General features: G+C 32.3%; 1 protein-coding gene and 1 long non-coding RNA gene across 2 annotated transcripts in view; one reads left to right on the forward strand and one right to left on the reverse strand.

The window, feature by feature from the left end:
- Positions 1-4586, forward strand: part of LOC124430490 — a 15145-nt gene extending 10559 nt beyond the window's left edge. The window contains exons 2-3 of the long non-coding RNA XR_006943774.1: positions 2185-2234; positions 3935-4586. This is a non-coding gene — a long non-coding RNA (uncharacterized LOC124430490). The remainder of the gene's footprint in view (positions 1-2184; positions 2235-3934) is intronic.
- LOC124430489 (histone-lysine N-methyltransferase 2D-like) overlaps positions 1-7500 on the reverse strand; it is a 31592-nt gene that overhangs the window by 18421 nt on the left and 5671 nt on the right. The gene's annotated exons all lie outside the window — the stretch shown is intronic.

Genomic DNA, 7500 nt, shown 5'->3' on the forward strand with positions numbered 1-7500 from the left:
TGACATAACATAGTAAGTCGGTGAAGAAGTTGAACTGACGGACCTCGCGAGTTACTTAAAAGTCAATCACAATGGACGGCATTCTGCGATATAATTTATTGAGAAGTTGGAAATTTCACGTACTTTGGATTTTAATGAGAATGAAAAATAGAAAAGAAAAAAAGAAAAAAAGAAAAAGAAAAGAAAAGTAACAGAATGAAGTTGAAGAAAGACGAAGCGTTTGGCATAATCGTACACGACGATAATAAATAATTTTCATCGATTCCCATTCTACAAGATTCCTTTTTTCTTTCTCTCTCTCTTTTTTTTTTTTTTTCATCCTTTTTTTCCTTCGAAACGTCACACAGTACACAGGACACGTATAGGGTATGTCCAGGCGGTTTTTCACGCGGCCAGTTGCGTGACGCATGCGGAAACACGTTGCCGCAGTCAAAGCCGTCGCGTGACGTATTCGTCAGAGCTGTCTCACTCACGTTTTATCGATATACATATTTCTCTCTCTCTTTCTCTTTCACTTTCTAACTCTTTGTATACTTTTTTTTTATTGATCGATTTATATTTTTCGAAATAAAAGATTATATTTGTGATAAGGACGAGATAAGAAAAAGGAACGAATAAACATAAAAAAAAAAGCAAAAAAAAAAAAAAAAAAAAAAAAAAAAGAAAAAAAAACGAAAAAGGGAAACAAATTTCTCGAAACAAAAATGATAAGAAATTAGAGCGCGCTAAATTCTAAATCAATGAGTGGTATCTTTCTTTCGAAATTATATTTGACATGATTATAATTTTATTATCATTAATTTCTTAATTCTATACGATTGATTTATAACACGAGACAGTGTTTTTCTCTACATTACAAAAATTCTTCATTTAAACTCGATTTAAATTATCTACGATATATAATATATATAATATATATATATATATACAAATATATGCAATAATAATATTGGAAATCGTTTAGACGACATTTCCGAAGCTAGACTTTCTGTCGTAAAACACATAAGCCGTCGAGCGTTCTCTTTGTCTCTCTATCTCTCTCTTTTTCTTTCATATTATGTACGACCTACGCAAGATGTATGTGTACAATGACTCCATAATGTAAAAGGATTATGTAACTCTAGTTTATCTCTCTCATTTTCTCTCTCTCTCTCTCTCTCTCTCTTTCATCCTTTTCACTCTTTCTTTATGTACAATACTGTACATGTATACGTGTCAAATTATTTTTGAGAAACGAAAGATCGATTATAACGATGAATAATTTACGAGTCTAAACAAAGATAGAAGAAAGTAGAAAAATAAAAGAAAAGAAAAGAAAATTAAAGAATAGGAAGAAAGTTTCTCGATAAGAATCAGAAACGTCGTAATGTAAAATAAATAAAATAAAATTCGTATTACACGCCGTGAGATTAAACGTGAGTCCTGTGGTCGTGATGATAATAAAATTACTAACGATAATAGCGGCTCTCTCTCTCTCTCTCTCTCTCTTTCACCCTCTTTTATATCTTCAAATACATAGATATACTTATAGGTATATTATAGGTATACTTATGTATTTGGAGATATAAAAGAGGGAGAGGGGGGAAAAAGATAACGATTTCTCTCTATGTATGCATATAATGTTGCCTTGTTCCATTTAAAGGCATGATTAGTTTTCAACGATACACCGATAGATATCTCTTATAAATGAAATGAAAAATCTATCGATAATAAATCGACCAATCGAAAAATTTGAACATTTGACCTGAAGCTTACCAATAATATTTCGAAACTCTGTAATCCTTTCCTTTGTCTAATATTCTTTTTCTTTTCTTTTTTCTTTTCATTTTCTATTTTCCTTTCCCCTTTTTTCTTCTTCTTTTTCTTTTTGTTCCTCTTTCTCATCTTTTCTTTCCTTCTTCCACTTCTTAATTTATTAAAATTTTAATTAAATGAAATATATATATATATATACATTATTATATAAATATCAATTAATATTATACAAAGATACGATTTATCGAGTTTTAATTCCGATATACATAATGTATGTGTTAGTATCTATCGTCTTATATAAAAGGACATATATATATATATATAAAATTAGAGTACTCAAAAAAAAAAAGAATGAAAGAAATAAAAAAAAAAAAAAAAAATATAAGAACAGTCGAAACGAAGTTAATGACTTTTTTTTTTCCTTTTCAGAAGAATAAAAATTCATCGATCCTGATATAATTTCATGTAATATTATGGAGGTAAGGAAGGGAAGAATAAAAAAAAAAAAAAAAAAGAAAAAGAAAAGGATAATAAAAAGGGACAAAAAGGAAACACGTTCCTTATCAGCGATTCGAATTGTCACTTTTTCGAAGAAGGAAGTTGAAAGTGCGGACACGAGTCTTGCTGTCACGCGCACGTGCTCCATTTCACGATTGCGCAATCCTTTGCTGAGAGACGCACGTGGCAACGTGCAACCACGCTTCACCCTTCTCTCTCTCTCTCTCTCTCTCTCTCTCTCTCCCACACCACCTATCACTCTTTCTCTCTTTCTCTTTCTTTCTTTGTTTCTATCTCTGTCTCGCCTCTAATTTCCTTTAATCACACCGGATATATACAACAAACGAAGATATATTCTTTACTATTCTCTCTCTCTCTCTCTCTTTTTTCTCTCTTTTTTCTCTTTCTCTCTCTCTCTCTCTCTCTCATTTGTGTCTGTTTTTTCCCTCTCTTTTCTTCTTTTTTTCTTTTTTCCCTCGGTTCTCTTCTCAAATTATTTTCGATATTAACGAGACGGGATCGCTGTTACATCGTTAATCATGTCAATAGGAGCTTCTTTATAATAAGAGAGGCGAAAAAAAAAAGAAACGGAAATAAAAAAAAAAAAAAGAACAAGGAACAAGAAAGAAGAAGAAGAAGAAGAGGATAAGAGGATAAAATTTACGATGATTTTTATATACATATATATATATATATATATCTAAAAAAAAAAAAGAAGAAAAAAAAGAACGAGTTTCGCTATTTAAATCCGTCGTTGTTTCGTTCGTTCATTCGAAAATTCGATTTTGAATATAACCTTAAATAGTTTCGTTACTTTTTTTTTTTTTCTTTCTTTTTCTTTTTTTCTTACTTTTAGCCTTTTTTTTGCAAAAAATTAACAATTAAACGTGATCGATCTTTTTCTCGCCGTCATTTCAATGACTCACACACAGTGTTCCAACGGATACCGATAGTTACAGTATCACTTCGCGGAATGTACATAATCATCTTTAATCTTCTATCTCTGTTATAAGAGGAGGTATCGCGCTACTTTTAAACACGTACGCCCATTTGCTTCTCTCTCTCTCTCTCTCTCTCTCTTTTCGTTATGAGATTTTCACGGAAGAGAAGATCGTAATAATGGATAAACGAGAAACACGTTATATATCTTCGTGACTTTCGCAGAATTTTTGCATCATTTTCCGAGCAAACAACGAAGAACATGATTTCGTTGCAAGTTCTGTTTTTGGTTTACGTGAAAACCAAGCGAACGTTCTCCCCCTCCCCGGCCCTCCTCATCTTTTTCTTCTCCTACTACCATTTCTTTGGTTTCTTCCTATTGCTTCTTTTCCTTCTCTTTCTCGAAAACAAAAAAAAAAGAAAGAAAAAAAAACGAATGATTAATCGTCCTACTAACAGTGAACTCATTTGTAATCGTTTATCAGGAAATTCACTCTTAGAACTTTGTAATAACATGTAACTAAAGCGTTTTCGTGTTACGACGAAAGAACGACGATTGTACAATACTTTTTTCTTTTCTCTCTCTCTCTCTCTCTCTCTCTCTCTCTCTCTCTGTTTCTTCCTTTCTTTCGAGTATCTCGTCGCGCTATTTTTCTTTTTTCTTTTCCAAATCCTTTTTGTTTGTTTTTTTTTCTTTTTGTTTTTTCGTTTTTTTTTATTTTTTATTTTTTTTTTTTTTCAGACATTCAACACGCCATCGCGTACCGATTGCATAATGAGCGGGAAACGAAATCGGAGACCGGTTCGAAACGCCTGCGTCGCTCCGATAACGGTATCAATGCTCTTGCTCTGTTACGTGAATACTGACCGCAATCGTAACGTACCACGACCATCAAGGAACCGGCATTGTGCACATACCTTTACACACAGGATATATACATATACAAGTATTCTAACTATACGTATTTTACCGTACGTCGTCCAAGTTCGACGTACTTGAATCTCTAATGACGAGGGGTAAAAAAAAATTAAAACGAAAAAAAAAGGAAAAAAAAAAGAAAAAAAGAAAAGAAATTCCTACGAATATTTTCTTTCTTTTTTTGCTGTTCTTTTTTTCTTTTTCTTAAACATCATATTATAACGAATTCAATATAGAGAATATTAATAAAGAATATTAATCGTTGTTGAATCTCTGTTAATGGTGGAATCATGATATCTATATGACAATGAAATTCAATGGAAATTTTTCTTCTTTTTTCTTGTTTTTTTTTTTCCGATTTTTTTTTTTTCTATTGATAGTCAATGATCTATCTCGAACGTCGATTTATTATTAGATAATTTTCAATAATTCTCATAATGAATGGTATTAGAGAGAGAGAGAGAGAGAGAGAGAGAGAGAGAGAGAGAGAGAGAGAGAAAGAGAGAGATAAAGGTAGATCAAGAAGAAAAACGTATATTTTATTTTTCAATAATTCATTAAAGAAATTTATCATTGTCAATGTATATTAATTAATAATTTTATTTGGCGAATTTTTATAAAGAATAAGGAAGCCTTAACGAAAGAATTTTTAAAAGATCTTAAAAGCAACGAAATTACGTTCCTACATACATACATTTTACGTATATATATATATATATATGTGTGTGTGTGTGTGTGTGTGTTTATAAACGAGCAAACGATTAAATAGAATTAAATATATAAATTAAAGATAAACATTGAAATATTTCAGATGAAATTAATAATCGACAAGTATCAGATTAGTTCAAAAGTTCGTGCGCATTTTGATGAAATTTTTAAATGGTATACATGCTACTAATGCGCACGAACTTTTGGACTGACCTAATATATTCGTATTATAGTGAAATTGACATGTGACGTATATATATATATATATATATATATATATATATATATATATATATATATATATATATATATATATATGTTTATAATTCAAAGAGTTAACAACAGGTATTAAATTAGGATTGTTTGATGTTTTAGAAAAGATAAGATGAATAGGGAGGATGAGATACATTAGAACGATTCAGTGAAAGAAAATTATTTTTAACGAGAAATTTAATTCATGCCAAACACATACGAACGTACACGAGGAGAGACTCTGTTATAGTATTTTAGGGTAATGGGACGCGTAACGGTCGCGCATCCGTAACGAGATGATAAGAAAAAGAAGAGAGACGAACCCGGATAAACGCGGCCCGCATTCTAGCGTGCGCAAACTCGTATAAAAGAGAGAAAGAGAGAGAGAGAGAGAGAGAGAGAAAGAGAGAAAGAGAGAGAGAGAGAGATAGATAGAAAGAGAGAGACACAGGGAGAGAGAGAGAGAGAGAGAGGTAGGGAGATAAAGAGAGAGATGAGTGGAATAGAGACAGATAGATTTAAAAAGAAAAGAGTGCGGCAAAGGGAGAGAAGCGTGTGTAGAATTTCTCCCATGTTTGTATGTATGTTACGCGTGCTTTTGACATTACATAATACCTATGTCACGCGGCATCCGATTAGATCGTAACGAGCATTCGAAATAAAACGAGATATTTAAGAGAAATAAAGATTAAAATTTGGTAATGTCGATATATATATATATATATATATATATATGTGTGTGTGTGTGTGTGTGTGTGTGCATGTGTGTGTGTACAATACATACGTATATAAATTATATATTTTTCGTCGTATAAGATTGAGAAGGGAAAATAATATCTACGTAACTATTGAATATTAAATATCGATTATTGTCTGATGATTATTGCCGACATGACGATTTATATTAACGACGTCAATAATAATTAATATTATATCTTATAAACAACAATTTTTGTTTATATGTTAGATATAATTTGAAAAAAAAAGAAACAAAAACAAAAAAAATATATATATTGCATTTGTGAAATGAATTAAACATTATCAATACGTACGTACATTTATTTTATATTTATAATCGTATTATGAAGAAGAGAAAGAAAAAAAAGGAAAAGCAAAAAAAAAAGAAAAAAAGAAAAAAAGAAAAAAAGAGAGAGGAAAAAGAAACAAAATATTCAATAATCAAAACTCACGTGGCTCACATCCTTTGTATCAAATTACATGCACATGCACGCATAGACACACACACACACACACACATACATTTCAAATTAGAACATCAATAGTAGAGATAATGAGATAAATGATATTAGAAAATTTTTGATACTTTATTATGTGATCGAATCGAAGAATTCAACGTCGTCGAAAAATTTACACGATTTCGGGGAAGAAAGTCGGGGGGGGGCGAGGGGGAGGAGGGGTGGTAGGCTTTCACACATGACACGATTTATCTATAATACGTACGTACGTGTGTGTATGCGTGCGTTCGTGCATGTGTGTGTGTATGTATGTGTGTGCTTGTTTGATAGGTAGTTTCGGCGTGGCCGAGAACGACACGTGAGACGAGATAACGTGAAAAGCGATGCGCGAAAGCGTGCATGCTCCATGTTACGTAAGAGGACGCGCACGTGAGAAAGACTTCAGGGACAGCCAAGGTTCTTTCTCTATTCGTACACATTCTCTGCAATCTACAATCTCGAAGAGGAATACACGAACGAACGAACTAACGTAAACACATACACACACACAGAGACATAGAGAGAGAGAGAGAGAGAGAGAGAGAGAAAGAGAGAAAGAAAGAAGAGGGGGAAACGTACACACGGGCAGATCTTATGTGCGGTTAGTTTGATAATACGTAAAAGAAATGATTGCATTTTCCCTTATTTTCATTTTCATGAATTTGCAAAGAAGAAAATAAAAAGAAAAGAAAAAACAATTCGATTTTCCAATCGAATTGAATCGAAATTGAAAAAGGACAATAACGACTACGACGATGACAATGATGACGTTGATGATAATGATAACGATGAATAACACAACGCTATAATTCTATAGTGATGCAAGTCTCCTTAGTTCAAGTAACATACTACATGCAGTATGATCGCGCAATTCGCGCGCGCTTCTTTTATGTTTTCTATTTCTCCCGCTTATGTCTTTATGTCTGTTTGTCTATCTATCTATTTGTCTGTCTGCTGTGTACATACATATATATATATATATATATATATATATATATATATATATATATATATACATATATGCATGCGAGCGTTAGAGTTTGTGTTATTGGCTGGTACCATAAGTATTGGTGCTGGTGCTGTTGCTTGCAGTTGCTGTTGCTGCTGTTAGTCCGCGCTCGCCACGTGACTTCGACACGTGCAAGCTGTTATGCTCGACCATTCACCTTCGTTGCATAACACGACCAACGTGAA

Source organism: Vespa crabro, chromosome 18 (genome assembly GCF_910589235.1).
Source record: "Vespa crabro chromosome 18, iyVesCrab1.2, whole genome shotgun sequence".
NCBI lineage: Eukaryota > Metazoa > Arthropoda > Insecta > Hymenoptera > Vespidae > Vespa > Vespa crabro.